The following is a 16,773-nucleotide window of genomic DNA, read 5'->3' as shown; positions in this document are numbered from 1 at the left end:
CTTAAATAAATAAGAAAAAGTAGACATATTAGGTATTGCCACGTGCGTAACGATCTGCTCTATAAAAAAGTCACATGACCTAATCCCTCAGGTAAACGCTGTAAAAATAAAAAATAAAAACGGTGCCAAAACATAAATTGTTAACTTGCCTCACAAAAAAACGTAATATAGAGCAATAAAAAATCATATGTACCCCAAAATAGTACCAATAAAACTGGCACCTTGTCTCGTAGTTTCCAAAATGTGGTCACTTTTTTGAGTTTCTACTGTAGGGGTGCATCAGGGGGCTTCAAATGGGACATGGTGTCAAAAAACCAGTCCAGCAAAATCTGCCTTCCAAAAACCGTATGGCATTCCTTTCTTTCTGCGCCCTGCCGTGTGCCCGTACAGAGGTTTACGACCACATATGGGGTGTTTCTGTAAACTACAGAATCAGAGCCATAAATATTGAGTTTTGTTTGGCTGTTTACCCTTGCTTTGTAACTGGATTTTTTTTTATTAAAATGGAAAATCTGCCAAAAAAGTGAAATTTTGAAATTGTATCTCTATTTTCCATTAATTCTTGTGGAACACCTAAAGGGTTAACAAAGTTTGTAAAATCAGTTTTGAATACCTTGAGGGTTTTCGTTTCTAGAATGGGGTCACTTTTTTTGAGTTTCTACTCTAGGGGTGCATCAGGGGGGCTTCAAATGGGACATGGTGTCAAAAAACCAGTCCAGCAAAATCTGCCTTCCAAAAACCGTATGGCATTCCTTTCCTTCTGCGCCCTGCCGTGTGCCCGTACAGCGGTTTACGACCATATATGGGGTGTTTCTGTAAACTACAGAATCAGAGCCATAAATATTGAGTTTTGTTTGGCTGTTAACCCTTATTTTGTAACTGGAAAAAAAATATTAAAATGGAAAATCTGCCAAAAAAGTGAAATTTTGAAATTGTATCTCTATTTTCCATTAATTCTTGTGGAACACCTAAAGGGTTAACAAAGTTTGTAAAATCAGTTTTGAATACCTTGAGGGGTGTAGTTTCTAGAATGGGGTCACTTTTTTGAAGTTTCTACTCTAGGGGTGCATCAGGGGGGCTTCAAATGGGACATGGTGTCAAAAAAACAGTCCAGCAAAATCTGCCTTTCAAAAACCGTATGGCATTCCTTTCCTTCTGCGCCGTGTTGTGTGCTCATACAGCGGTTTATGACCACATATGGGGTGTTTCTGTAAACTACAGAATCAGAGCCATAAATATTGAGTTTTATTTGGCTGTTAACCCTTGCTTTGTAACTGGAAAAAAATTATTAAAATGGAAAATCTGCCAAAAAAGTGAAATTTTTTAATTGTATCTCTATTTTCCATTAATTCTTGTGGAACACCTAAAGGGTTAACAAAGTTTGTAAAATCAGTTTTGAATACCTTGAGGGGTGTAGTTTCTAGAATGTGGTCACTTTTTTGGAGTTTCTACTCTAGGGGTGCATCAGGGGGGCTTCAAATGGGACATGGTGTCAAAAAAACAGTCCAGCAAAATCTGCCTACCAAACCGTATGGCATTCCTTTCCTTCTGCGCCCTGTCGTGTTCCCATACAGCGGTTTATGACCACATATGGGGTGTTTCTGTAAACTACAGAATCAGAGCCATAAATATTGAGTTTTGTTTGGCTGTTAACCCTTGCTTTGTAACTGAAAAAAAATTATTAAAATGGAAAATGTGCCAAAAAATTGAAATTTTGAAATTGTATCTCTATTTTCCATTAATTCTTGTGGAACACCTAAAGGGTTAACAAAGTTTGCAAAATCAGTTTTGAATACCTTGAGGGGTGTAGTTTCTAGAATGGGGTCATTTTTGGGTGGTTTCTATTATGTAAGCCTCACAAAGTGACTTCAGACCTGAACTGGTCCTTGAAAAGTGGGTTTTGGAAAATTTCAGAAAAACTTCAAGATTTGCTTCTAAACTTCTAAGCCTTGTAACATCCCCAAAAAATAAAATGTCATTCCCAAAATTATCCAAACATGAAGTAGATATATGGGAAATGTAAAGTAATAACTATTTTTGTAGGTATTACTATGTATTATAGAAGTAGAGAAATTGAAACTTGGAAATTTGCAAAAAATGGCCTGGGCAGGATAGTGAAAACAGGCCCGGGGTTGAAGGGGTGAAGAGCTAGTGAATTCCCCGGGTTTTAATAAACCCTTAAAGCTGAGGAACATGGCGGCTTTAATAACTGTACTGATATAGGGCCCAAAAGGATTGCCATCTAGTGAATTTGAAAGTTCTCTGAACAGCTCCCCAGAGAACGGCTGTCTGCCCGGACACGGACTCGTAGAGCTTTTCTGAATGCCCCTTAGAGTGGCTTTTACCGCTTGTGATGCAAAAAACGACCCACAGTCTGGATGCTGTAAGATGTGATGATGTTGAACCCCTGCCAAATAAAGCTTGATCGTGTTATATGACAGGTGAAGCTCCTCGTGACAGTAAGCTAAGAAAGCCATGATATACGTGGTGAGGTTGACGTTGTTTCGGAGCTGGAGCCGTGCAAATTGCTTAAAAATATTCCAACCGGTTTTGTAATTACGGACAGTATTGATTGACAGTGACTTAAGGATGAGAGACTTGGCTGCCGAGAAATGCCTTCTTAATCCATCATCAATTCCCTGGCTGCTGGTGGGGAAATTCCTGTTTGGTCTGCTTCTGGCATCGTCTGAAAGAAAGTGGGGAAATTGAAACGTGACAAACCGTCCGCTGAGATATTTTGAACTCCCTGAATGTGTCGACAAGTAAAGTGGAAATTAAAATGTAGGGCTAGCCACACCAGTTTACGTACAAATGGCATAATTTGTGGAGATTTGGACCTGCCTTTGGAGAGGAAATCAACAACTACCTGATTGTCCGTGATGAAGGCAACTGAAGAATTTTTCCAATGCCTACCCCAAACTAGCGCAGCAGCGACTATAGGATACATTTCAAGCAACAGGGGGGATTTTAAAAACTCTTTTAATAAAGAGAGTTCAGGCGGCCAATGACCGGCAAACCAATGTCTGCCGAAAATCGCCGCAAACCCACCCGAAGCGGCCGCATCGAAAAAACGGTGGGAGACGCTGGACTCCACTGTGGCACGAATAAGGAAACCCCTGTTCCAACCAGACAAGAAGAAGTCCCACATGACGAGATCAGTGGCAGCCTCATTGTCTAGGTCAGTGGTCGGCAAGCCGCGGCTCGCGAGCCACATGCGGCTCTTTTTATCCTTGAATGCGGCTCTTTCGTGCGGGCTGGCGGGTGGGCGGCCGCGCAGCCATATCGCGCCGCTCAAGCTTGCAAAATGTCCGTCATGCGCCTCCTGCCCCGTCTGTCTGCTCCTTCCACTTTATGAATGAAGCAGGCAGGCGGGGCAGGAGGCGCATGACGGAGGGTGAGATGCAGTGGCGTAGCTACAGGGGTCGCAGCGGTCGCAATTGCGACCGGGCCCCTGAGCCAGGGGGGCCCCCGGCCCCCCCACCGCCTCCTATTCAAAATGTGATCTAACAGTGCCGGGGGCAGTGCGCACGGCGCAGCGCAGTAGGCAGCTCACGTGTGTCAGAGGAGAGTGAGGAGGAGCCGCCCGGAGGCGTGGTTTCCGTGCATCTCCGGATCCCTCCCAGTCAGACACTCAGAAGCAGCAGGCGGCAGTGACTGTGCGGACGTGCGGTGAGTTTTGAATAGCCTCTGGCCGGGCCCTCTACAGTACTTTATAATACAGATGAAGGTCGCAGTCAATGGGGAGGTGTGGAGACTAACGTCGGGGGAAGTTTTAGTAAACAGGGATGAATTGGGATTAATGACTGAACTGTGCTGAGGGAAAATAGCCCTCAAAAATGAACATAGGCTCTGAGGGAAAATGTTCTGTGAGCTGTGGAAAATGTTCTGTGAGCTGTGGAAAATTTTCTTCAAAAATAAAAGTTTAAAAATAATAACCAATGACTATGAGTCTTAAGCAATATGTCCGCCATTACTGCGCGCAAAAAAGTGGTCACCCTCCTTTCCAAGAACACCGAATGGCAAATATCAAATGCCGCTTTCCCGAGTGCCCCCGTGGGCTTCATGTATTTCATGTGCCTCCTCCCTTCCCCCCACTAATACATTACTTTACTTACTGGAGGGCACTTATGGGGGATATCTGTGGAGGGCACTTATGGGGGATATCTGTGGAGGGCACTTATATAGCATCTTATGCTATATATGTGTCATCCACAGATATCCCCCATAGGTGCGTCATCCACAGATATCCCCCATAGGTGCGTCATCCACAGATATCCCCCATAAGTGCGCCCTCCACAGATATCCCCCATAAGTGCGCCCTCCACAGATATCCCCCATAAGTGCGTCATCCACAGATATCCCCCATAAGTGCGTCATCCACAGATATCCCCCATAAGTGCGTCATCCACAGATATCCCCCATATGTGCGTCATCCACAGATATCCCCCATAAGTGTGTCATCCACAGATATCCCCCATAAGTGTGTCATCCACAGATATCCCCCATAAGTGCGTCATCCACAGATATCCCCCATAAGTGCGTCATCCACAGATATCCCCCATAAGTGCGTTTAATAAAAGTAAAAAATTATAAAGATTAAATGAAATAATAATCAAGATCCAAATAAAAGAAAGTACATATAAAAGTATGTAAAAACACACTCTGGGCTCATGCCCACGAATGTAAGGGCGCCGTGCCTGTGCTCTGGACCGCAAATAGCGGTCCGTCCGCAATGCACGGACACAGACCATGGGGCAGCTGCATGAGGATCGCGGACCCATTCACTTGAATGGGGTTCACGATCCGCATCCGACTGCCCGCACCGCAAAAAAGTAGCGCATGCTAAAGTGAATGGGTCCATGATGCCAGTGTACCAGTGAGGACTATTAGGGCTCATGCACACGACCGTGTGCCCGCCGTTGCCATATTGCAGGTCTCATACGGCGGGTCCGCAATACACGGGCACTGGCCGTGTGCAGCCCGCATCATGGACCCATTCACTTCAATGGGTCCAGGATCGGGGATATGAGTGCTACAGTGTGCTTCCGTGGTGCTTCTGGCTGTGCCTCCGCACCGCGAAAAAGTAGTGCATGCGCTACTTTTTTGCGGTGCGGAGGCACAGCCAGAAGCTCCACGGAAGCACTCTGTAGCACTCATATTCCGGATCCTGGACCCATTGAAGTGAATGGGTCCTTGATGCGGGCTGCACACGGCCAGTGCCCGTGTATTGCGGACCCGCCGTATGAGACCTGCAATATGGCAACGGCGGGCACACGGTCGTGTGCATGAGCCCTAATAGTCCTCACTGGTACTGTTGACGCAATATTTTAGGTTTTAAAAATGTGGCTCTCCAAAGAAATTTCAATCGTGGTTTTGGCGATATTTGGCTCAGTTGAAAAAAAAGGTTGCCCACCACTGGTCTAGGTGGACCAAGGAATCCTAATCAGGAACTGAGGGGAGGAGTTGCAGTAATCTGGATATGAACGCCCTTGAGGCATGACCTTAGTGTTGAAATTTAGCATCCCTAACAACGATTGCAGCTCTAACTTGGTTTAAGGCCTGGAGGTTACCGATTTAGAGATGTTTCTTTGATTTTTAACAACTTATCTAATGGTAACCTAGCTTGCATTTTTTGGGTATCTAACACAATGCCCAGAAAGGTTATTGAGGAGGAAGGGCCTTTTATTTTTGATGGAGCAACTGGAACATTTAAAGCGGAGAAAATCTGTAAGAGACTGTGCAACTTGTCGGGATTATGACTAGGTGGCTCTATTAATAAGAAATCGTCCAGATAATGGATAACCATAGGACAGCCAGCATGGTTAACTAGAATCCAGTGGAGGGCTTGAACAAATTGATTAAAAAGCCACGGGCTGCTCTTGGACCAAAAAGTTAAATGATTGGCGAAGTAATACAGATTAGACCATTTGATCCCGTAAAATTTCCATAACTCTGGTTGGATTGGAAGCAACTTGAATGCATCGGCAATATCAGCTTTAGCCAACCATGACCCCCTACCTGTCTGAATGATAAGCTGGATAGCCTCTTCAATAGATGAATATTGCATAGAAAATTATTCTGAAGGAATAAGAGAATTAATGCTTGGAATACCGGAGACATGAGGCTCAGAAAGATCGTAAATTAAACGTTTTTTATTTGAAAATGTCTTACTTACAAGCCCGATAGGGCTGACTCTCCAAAACTCAAAAGGGGATGAAGCAAAAGGCCCTAACAAGAAACCCTTTTGTAATTCAGACTGGATTAGTAACTCCAATGAACCCGGGTCGCTGAGCGCAGAAAGGAGGTTGGTACCTTCCCAGGTGGATTGAGGTAGAGCTACCAATCCAGTGTGAAAGCCTTCCCTAAACCCCAAAACTAGAAACTGAACAAAATTAGGATCATGATGTTCTGATAGGAGGGAAGCTAACAGATCCACGTTAACCTCAGCTAGTCAGGTGCTCCTGGATGACCTTTGCGGACAAGCGGACTGAGGATGTGCCTGGAATCAAACAGAGCAGACGTGAAGGGCCCTACACTTATTTTAGTTACAAACAGACAGTTTGTAATTATTGCAAACCTGAGTTTTGCCCAAAAAAACTATAGGTCTGCCTAGTTTGTCTACCGAAGGGATGGGTTTGGGCGGGGGAGGAGGGCCCGGAACAAATCTACTCTGGGAGGTAGGAACCATGTTAGGACACCATTCAGAAGAATGGAGAATAGATTGACAAGTGGCGCATGCAGAGGCCTTGAGCCCTGCAAAGTGCCTGCAAAATAACTTCACATCCATAACAGCCCACTTAGTAACGTGCTAAAACTGGGCTAAAGCGGCTGCAGCTTTAGCGGAGAAAGAACGATGATAATCTTAGAACGGGAAGCCACCATATTTATGACCCAGATCTGTCACCCTGTATAAATAAATATCTAATTCCTGCCGTCTACTGGGCTGCGCAGAACAAATGATATCCCTAAAAAGGCTAAATGCCAACACAAACTCTGGGATAGTGAGCTTCTTGTTAAGGGCGAGCATCTCTAGATTTGAGGATGATGGAGACATCGCCGCAGGCGATAGTTTTATTATCAAGCGAGTCATGGGTGGCAATGAGAATGGACGCGAGATTGACATCTTTACCTGGCAAAATGTCCTCCTTAATACTGTCAGGAACGAAATGCGACGGGGCTATATCTGGAGTGCAAGAGACCCTACCTGGAGAGAGAGAGCGAGGAACGGAAGGGCCTGGAATGGGTGACGTTGGATGGTAGGGGACGGAATCACTGCTTCTACTGCGAGAAGCCTAGTTTGTAAAATGGAAACTAAGGAGGAGATGTTATCGATGGCAGAATGTAACTGCGTGAGTGAAAGTTCAATGGTTAACATGGAGACTTGTTCAGCTGATGAAGCTGATGAGTCAGATACCAAAAGCCTATACAATTCAGCCATCCGGGCAGATACAGAATTTCAAATCCCTTTTCATTTCAGCTCAGCGTTTAGCTTGGGAATTGTCCAGCTCCGAAATGAGGTGTTGCTGAAGTGATCCGTGCCTGCGGATTTAGCAATCGACAGCGCGTCTTAAATATCTGAGACGTGTGTGGCGAAACTAACCTCACCACTGAGTTTTGGAGGGGCCTGTTTGCCAGCCTCTTGCCTCAGGATTATGGCCCATATACTAACTTTGAAGGAGAAGACAGACCGGCCGCACAGCTTAAATCTGTGGAACTGTTTTGGGCAGGAAAGCCATACTTGCGGCCGGCCAAATGTGACTTCCATGGAATTCGGGAACCCCTGCTCGGATCTGGGTGATTTTTAGATATGTTGTTCACCCAGATCAGAGCTATCCATGGATGTATACATTATGGGGATATGTGGGGTTTTGAGGTGTTTTCTGTGTTTTGGGAAAAATGTGTGTTTTCTGTCTGTGAGTGATTAAGTTAGCCCATTATGTTTGGTAATTGTATCACAGGCAGAGCCCAATGTGTTTTGGTAATTGTATTTTGTTGATTGCGTCAAAGACAATGCCAGTGTGTTTGTTAATTGCGTCACAGACAATGCCATTGTATTTGTTGAATAGGGTTAGTTTTGTGTTTAAACTGTACAGGATTGGCTGCTATGTCATGTCCTCAGTATGTCATGTGTATATAAGTCAATGCTGTGTGTTCAATAAAGAGTTCCTGTTTTACATTCAACATAGAGCCTCGTCTCATGTGTATGGGGATTGCTATACATGTTTACCCTCCCTGGCTATTACTCCTAGCTCTTGTAAGAGCTGTTCCTGGTTCCTGTGGTGGTATCGGTGTCGAGTGGAGTGCTTGGAGTCCTCGGGAGGCACTGGGAGCATCCATCAACGGAGGTAACCAGTCGGGGTGTCAGGAGATCCTTTACATTGGTGGCAAGCAGTGGGATGGTGTCCTAGTGCGAGGAGGAGCAGCTCGGAGACACTGTTCGTGGAACATATTGAGGGCAACGCTAGTATCCGTACAGCGCCCCTGGCTACAGCAGAATGGAAAGCAGTGGAGTACGATGAGGGTGTCATGGATGACCGAGATGCAGTCCGCAAAGGCATCTGGTACTAGGCACTGGGTATTGTGGAGTATATGAGGGACGAGAGACTCCCCACGGAAGACCAGCGGTTGCAGAAGCGAGTAGCCCTGCGGATTCCCTTCCTGGGAGAGCAGCCCTGGGAGGAATGGGTAAAGAAATTGGAACACCTAGCATGGCAGGAGCTGTGGCTGGAAGATGCCTACCAGGCGCTCTGGTGGTATGGGGCACAGTACCTACCCAGGACAGCTGAGCATGACAAGCCAGAGGGAGAGGAGTTTGATGGTCCTGGCTTGTTATGGGAGACTTTTTCAGAGCTGGAGTTTGGGAGCCCTACACAAGCCCGGTTCCGTGATCTCTTGGAATGGAGGGAGAGCAGGTATGACTGGGACGACACTCATGAGATTGACCAGGACCTGGTCCACCTGGTAACCCGGGAGATGGAGATGGAACAGGGCTACCAGCAGCTGTTCCACTCCAGTGAGAAGGCTCAGCAGGAGAGGAGAGTGACAGACCCAGAGCCAGACCTCTTCAGCTGGGAATATATTGTGGAGGATTACTGGGAAGAACCCCAGCGGCAATGTGATTTATTGGGAATTGGGAGCCTAGTCTCCATTCCCCAGCGGCAGGCGGAATTACAGGGGGCAGAGACAGTTGGTCCTGTCCCCCAGCGGCAGAGTATCCTACAGGGAATAGAGAGCCCAGTCTCCTTTCCCCAGCAGCAGGACACTGTATTGGGAGCGGAGACGGTCGATCGCCCTCCCCAGCGGCTGGAAGTATGTATAGGAGAGGAGCTCGTTACCCCCTCTCCCCAGCGGCAGCTTAACGCACCAGGGGGAGACAGTAAGCCCCACAACAGTGCAGATGGGACCGTGGTCTCTGCACTTACAGCACAGGGGGTAGGGACAGTCGGTCCTGTCCCCCAGCAACAGGGCTGTTTAGCCAAAGGGGAGAAAGTCAGTCTCCCCCTCCAGCAGCAGAGCTGGGTATCCAAAGGGGAGACAGTCAGTCTCCCCCTCCAACAACCAGGCTCCAACCAGGCTTCTTCCGTGGTAGCGCTGGCACCAGGGCAGAGTACCGCTGATCCCTGCCCACAAAGCAACCTCCACTCCAAGCCAAGGAGCAACACAGAGACCGGGAGTACCAGTTACCAACATAACCTTGGTGGACTCACTGAACAGAGACAGGCTACCAAATTCAACAGGTCCAGTATTTGGTTGTGGGTGGACTGCCAGACTAACTCAGGTACCGACCGGCGTGAGGTCAGGTATCTGGTTAGTCTTCCCTGGGAGGGGGAGATGTGTGGCGAAACTAACCTCGCCACTGGGTTTTGGAGGGGCCTGTTTGCCAGCCTCTTGCCTCAGGATTATGGCCCATATACTAACTTTGAAGGAGAAGACAGACCGGCCGCACAGCTTAAATCTGTGGAACTGTTTTGGGCAGGAAAGCCATGCTTGCGGCCAGCCAAATGTGACTTCCATGGAATTCGGTAACCCCTGCTCGGATCTGGGTGATTTTTAGATATGTTGTTCCCCCAGATCAGAGCTATCCATGTAAAGGATCTCCTGACACCCTGACTGGGTACCTCAGTTGATGGATGCTCCCAGTGCCTCCCGAGGACTCCAAGCACTCCACTCGACACCGATACCACCACAGGAACCAGGAACAGCTCTTACAAGAGCTAGGAGTAATAGCCAGGGGAGTAAACACGTATAGCAATCCCCATACACATGAGACGAGGCTCTATGTTGAATGTAAAACAGGAACTCTTTATTGAACACACAGCATTGACTTATATACACATGACATACTGAGGACATGACATAGCAGCTAATCCTGTACAGTTTAAACACAAAACTAACCCTATTCAACAAACACAATGGCATTGTCTGTGACGCAATTAACAAACACACTGGCATTGTCTTTGACGCAATCAACAAAATACAATTACCAAAACACATTGGGCTCTGCCTGTGATACAATTACCAAACATAATGGGCTAACTTAATCACTCACAGACAGAAAACACACATTTTTCCCAAAGCACAGAAAACACCTCAAAACCCCACATATCCCCATAATGTATACATCCATGGATAGCTCTGATCTGGGTGAACAACATATCCAAAAATCACCCAGATCAGAGCTATCCATGGATGTATACATTATGGGGATATGTGGGGTTTTGAGGTGTTTTCTGTGTTTTGGGAAAAATGTGTGTTTTCTGTCTGTGAGTGATTAAGTTAGCCCATTATGTTTGGTAATTGTATCACAGGCAGAGCCCAATGTGTTTTGGTAATTGTATTTTGTTGATTGCTTGTCACAGCCAGACAGCTGAGAAGCGCTCACAGGAGCTTCTCAGATCCTCCTCCTTGAATTTCTTTGTTTTGGTTTAGTTTCTCATCTCGTTAGTCTATCTCAGCTGTCATGCAGTTGGACTGATCGCTACCCTTTAAGTTCCTCCCCATAATGCAGTAGTGTGCGGCTGATACAACTTCCTGGAGTGTGTGTGCATGCTGTTCCCAGTTCCCTGTTCCCAGTCGTCAGTCGTCATTCGTCTGCAAGATAAGTGCTGTTTATGTATTTATGATTTTGTCTTTTCTGGATCCAGGTGACCCTGACTCCCTCCGTGTCAGTGTAAGGAGCCGGTGGTCGTGTCCCTTCACTATTGTAGGGTCTTCAGGTAATAGATAGCCGAGGAACGTGGATATGCGGCCATCCACCTTTGGGGTGTTCGCATAGGCTGAGCAGTGAGGGAGAGCGGCAGGTCTATTGCAGGGGTCTCCCTTTGTTCCTTAGTTGTGGATCCAGAGAGACATTGTTTATATGGTATTGTCTTGTTTCCTGTACACCATCCGTGACATTATCAGCCGCCGAAACCGTCTCAAGCATGGATCCGGTTTCACTTTTGGCTGAACGCTTTCAGGGTCTTTCTTTGGAGGTAGCTGATCTCCGTAAGACTTTTTCTCAGTTTCAAGTGACCGGTTCAGCTTGCGTTCATGGAGTTTGTGCTGAGCCTAAGATCTCGCTCCCGGATACGTTCTCCGGGGGTAGTGCGAATTTTGTGCGTTTTAGAGAGGCTTGCAAACTCCATTTTCGCCTTCTTCCCCATTCTTCTGGTGATGAAGAACGGAGGGTGGGGATCATTATATCGCTGCTCAGGGGTAACGCTCAGTCCTGGGCCTTTTCGCTGCCGGAGGGAGCATGGCCCCTTCGTTCAGTGGATGAATTCTTTTTAGCCCTGGGTCAGATATATGATGATCGTATTGCTCTGGCTGAGTTTAGACTACGTCTGTTATGCCAGGGTAAACAATCCGCAGAGATATACTGTTCAGAATTTCGGAGATGGGCAGCAGATACGGGTTGGAATGATGCTGCACTCCGAAGTCAATTTTGCTATGGTCTTTCAGAGGGATTGAAAGATGCATTTGCCTTTCATGAAAGACCTACCTCCTTGGATTCTGCTATGTCTCAGGCTGTTCGTATTGACAGGCGTCTTAGAGAGAGAGGAGAGATCTCTCCTTCCTGTCATACTCAGTCCCGGGACAGTGCAGCGGTCTCATTCTGTGCACAGGGGTCTCAGTCGCTGTCAGCCCCTTCTGAGCAGGTGTCCATGCAGCTGGGGTTGATTGCCTCTGACAATAGAAGATTCAGCCCGCAGGGGAGGGTTTGTTTTTGTTGTGGAGGTATAAATCATCTGGCAAATGTTTGTCCCTCTAGGAGATTCAGGCAGTTTTCTGGGAGTAATAAAGAGACAAAAAGGAAAAAATCTTTTAAAAATGTTCCGTCTGTTACTATTGGCAGGGTTGAGGCGGAAATTGAAGGTTTTCCGTTTGCTTGTAGTTCCCGTTTTGTCCTGCCTGCTAGGGTGGCGCTAGAGAGCAAGAGCATTTTTTGTGAGATTTTTGTGGATAGTGGAGCAGCTGTCAACCTCATTGATAGTCAATTTGCGGTAACTCATGGTTTCCAGGTATGCACTTTGGGAAAGGATATTCCTGTTTTTGCTATTGATTCAGCTCCACTTTCTCAGAAATCATTAAAGGGCATAGTTCACAATATCCGTTTAATTGTGAGTGATGCTCATGTTGAGGATGTGTCATGTTTCGTCCTTAGCGGTTTGCCTACTCCTCTAGTGTTGGGGCTACCCTGGCTCACTAAACCTAACCCCACCATTGATTGGCAAGCGAGGCAAATAAATGGTTGGAGTAACTTTTGCAGAGAGAATTGCCTCATAACATCTGTTTCTGAGGTTTCTACTAAGACTGTACCACCTTTCCTCTCTGAATTTTTGGATGTCTTCTCTGAGAGTGGAGTTCAGGGTTTACCTCCGCACAGGGAGTATGATTGCCCTATTAATCTCATCCCAGGCGCCAAGCTGCCTAAATCTCGTTTATACAATCTCTCCCAACCTGAGAGGGTCGCTATGCGGGCTTATATCTCTGAGAGTCTGAGAAAAGGACACATACGACCCTCGAAGTCACCTGTTGCCGCTGTTTTTTTCTTTGTTAAGAAAAAAGATGGTTCTTTAAGACCTTGTCTGGATTTCAGGGAGCTGAACAGTATCACTATTCGTGATCCTTATCTGCTTCCTCTGATCCCGGACCTGTTTAACCAGGTTGTTGGGGCTAAAGTCTTTTCCAAATTAGACCTAAGAGGGGCATACAACCTGGTTAGGGTCAGAGAAGGAGACGAATGGAAGACGGCTTTCAATACCCCTGAGGGCCATTTTGAGAATTTGGTTATGCCTTTTGGTTTGATGAATGCCCCAGCCGTTTTTCAGCATTTCGTCAACAGCATTTTTTAATATTTAATGGGAAAATTTGTATTAGTGTATTTGGATGACATTTAGATTTTTTCTCCTGATTTCAAGACTCATAAGGAACACTTACGTCAGGTCTTGCTCATCCTGCGGGAGAATAAATTATACGCGAAACTGGAAAAATGTGTGTTTGCGGTTCCAGAAATCCAATTTCTGGGGTTTCTTGTCTCCGCTTCTGGTTTTCGCATGGACCCCGAGAAGGTCCGCGCTGTGCTTGAGTGGGAGCTTCCTGAGAATCAGAAGGCGCTGATGCGTTTTTTGGGCTTTGCCAATTATTACAGGAAATTTATTTTGAATTATTCCTCTGTTGTTAAACCACTCACTGATATGACGAGAAAGGGGGTAGATTTTTCTTCCTGGTCGGTAGAGGCGCGTAAGGCCTTTTCTAATATCAAGGAGAGTTTTGCTTCCGCTCCCATCCTAGTACAACCTGATATTTAGTTACCCTTCATAGTTGAGGTTGATGCTTCTGAGGTAGGGGTGGGTGCGGTCTTGTCTCAGGGTTCCTCTCCTGCCAAATGGCAACCGTGTGCCTTTTTCTCAAAGAAACTCTCCTCCGCAGAGAGAAATTATGATGTGGGAGATAGGGAATTGTTGGCCATCAAGTTGGCTTTTGAGGAATGGCGCCATTGGCTAGAGGGAGCCAGACACCCTATTACCGTGTTTACTGACCATAAAAATCTGGCCTACTTGGAGTCAGCCAAGCGTCTGAACCCGAGACAGGCCAGATGGTCTTTGTTCTTTTCAAGGTTTAATTTTGTTGTTACGTTCCGCCCTGGGGTTAAGAATGTGAAGGCAGATGCCCTGTCACGTTGTTTTCCGGGAGGTGGGAATTTTGAAGACCCGGGTCCCATTTTGGCTGAAGGTGTGGTGGTCTCTGCTCTTTTTCCTGAATTGGAGGCAGAGGTGCAGGCAGCCCAGTCAGAAGCTCCTGATCTTTGTCCTCCTGGGAGGTTGTTTGTGCCTCTCGCTTTGAGACACAAGATTTTTAAAGAACACCACGACACGGTCCTTGCTGGGCACCCGGGGGCAAGAGCCACACTGGATCTCATCGCTCGGAGATTCTGGTGGCCTGCGCTTCGTAAGTCGGTTGAGGGTTTTGTGGCAGCTTGCGAGACTTGCGCTCGTGCCAAGGTCCCTCATTCACGGCCATCAGGTCCTCTCCTTCCTTTGCCCATTCCTTCCCGTCCTTGAACACATCTGTCCATGGACTTCATAACGGACTTGCCTCGTTCCTCGGGGAAGTCTGTGATTCTGGTGGTGGTGGACCGTTTTAGCAAAATGGTGCATTTTATCCCTTTTCCTGGTTTGCCCAATGCTAAGACGCTGGCGCAGGCATTTATTTACCACATTGTCAAATTGCATGGGATTCCTTCAGACATAGTCTCTGATAGGGGCACACAGTTTGTTTCCAGATTCTGGAAGGCTTTCTGTTCTCGCTTGGGGGTTCGGTTGTCATTCTCTTCTGCTTTCCATCCGCAGTCGAATGGCCAGACAGAGCGCGTCAATCAGAATCTGGAGACATATCTGCGCTGTTTTGTGGCGGAGAATCAGGAGGATTGGTGTTCTTTTTTGTCCCTTGCTGAGTTTGCTTTAAATAACCGTCGTCAGGAGTCCTCTGATAAGTCACCATTTTTTGGTGCATATGGGTTCCATCCGCAGTTTGGGACTTTCTCGGGAGAGGGCTCTTCTGGTTTGCCTGATGAGGACAGATTCTCCTCGTCTTTGTCATCTATTTGGCAAAAGATTCAGGATAATCTAAAGAGCATGAGTGTGAGATATAAGCGTGTGGCGGATAAGAGACGTGTGCCTGGTCCGGACCTGAATGTTGGTGATCTGGTGTGGTTGTCTACCAAGAATATCAAATTGAAGGTTCCCTCCTGGAAGTTGGGTCCTAGGTTTATTGGGCCTTACAAGATCATGTCTGTCATCAATCCTGTTGCCTACCATCTTGATCTTCCTCAGACTTGGAAGATCCATAATGTTTTTCATAAGTCCTTATTGAAACCTTATGTTCAACCTATTGTACCCTCGCCTTTGCCTCCTCCTCCGATTATGGTTGATGGAAATCTTGAATTTCAGGTCTCTAGGATTGTGGATTCTCGTCTTGTCCGCGGTTCCCTCCAGTACCTCGTTCATTGGGAGGGTTATGGTCCTGAGGAGAGGATGTGGGTCCCAGTGACGGACATTAAGGCCTCTCGTCTCATCAGGGCTTTCCATAGGTCCCATCCTGAGAAGGTGGGCCCTGAGTGTCCGGAGTCCACTCCTAGAGGGAGGGGTACTGTCACAGCCAGACAGCTGAGAAGCGCTCACAGGAGCTTCTCAGATCCTCCTCCTTGAATTTCTTTGTTTTGGTTTAGTTTCTCATCTCGTTAGTCTATCTCAGCTGTCATGCAGTTGGACTGATCGCTACCCTTTAAGTTCCTCCCCATAATGCAGTAGTGTGCGGCTGATACAACTTCCTGGAGTGTGTGTGCATGCTGTTCCCAGTTCCCAGTTCCCTGTTCCCAGTCGTCAGTCGTCATTCGTCTGCAAGATAAGTGCTGTTTATGTATTTATGATTTTGTCTTTTCTGGATCCAGGTGACCCTGACTCCCTCCATGTCAGTGTAGGGAGCCGGTGGTCGTGTCCCTTCACTATTGTAGGGTCTTCAGGTAATAGATAGCCGAGGAACGTGGATATGCGGCCATCCACCTTTGGGGTGTTCGCATAGGCTGAGCAGTGAGGGAGAGCGGCAGGTCTATTGCAGGGGTCTCCCTTTGTTCCTTAGTTGTGGATCCAGAGAGACATTGTTTATATGGTATTGTCTTGTTTCCTGTACACCATCCGTGACATTGCTTCAAAGACAATGCCAGTGTGTTTGTTAATTGCATCACAGACAATGCCATTGTGTTTGTCGAATAGGGTTAGTTTTGTGTTTAAACTGTACAGGATTGGCTGCTATGTCATGTCCTCAGTATGTCATGTGTATATAAGTCAATGCTGTGTGTTCAATAAAGAGTTCCTGTTTTACATTCAACATAGAGCCTCGTCTCATGTGTATGGCGATTGCTATACGTGTTTACTCCCCTGGCTATTACTCCTAGCTCTTGTAAGAGCTGTTCCTGGTTCCTGTGGTGGTATCGGTGTCGAGTGGAGTGCTTGGAGTCTTCGGGAGGCACTGGGAGCATCCATCAACGGAGGTACCCAGTCGGGGTGTCAGGAGATCCTTTACAACGTGCGACATGGTTGGCTGTGGAATGAAGCAGTTATTAGAATAGAAAAAGAGCCTGAAAAACCGAGCACCGAAGAACAGGGGCAGAACTGAAAAGGAAAAAACTTGATCCTGACAGCGTAGGCAGCTGGCCGACGGCGCAAGATTGTAAAGAACTCGGCCAAATGTGCAAGCGAAAAGAAGAGAAGCTGAGAAAAGCGACGGCGA

This window comes from Bufo bufo, chromosome 2 (genome assembly GCF_905171765.1).
Source record: "Bufo bufo chromosome 2, aBufBuf1.1, whole genome shotgun sequence".
Taxonomy (NCBI): domain Eukaryota; kingdom Metazoa; phylum Chordata; class Amphibia; order Anura; family Bufonidae; genus Bufo; species Bufo bufo.
This window is presented reverse-complemented; position numbering follows the sequence as displayed.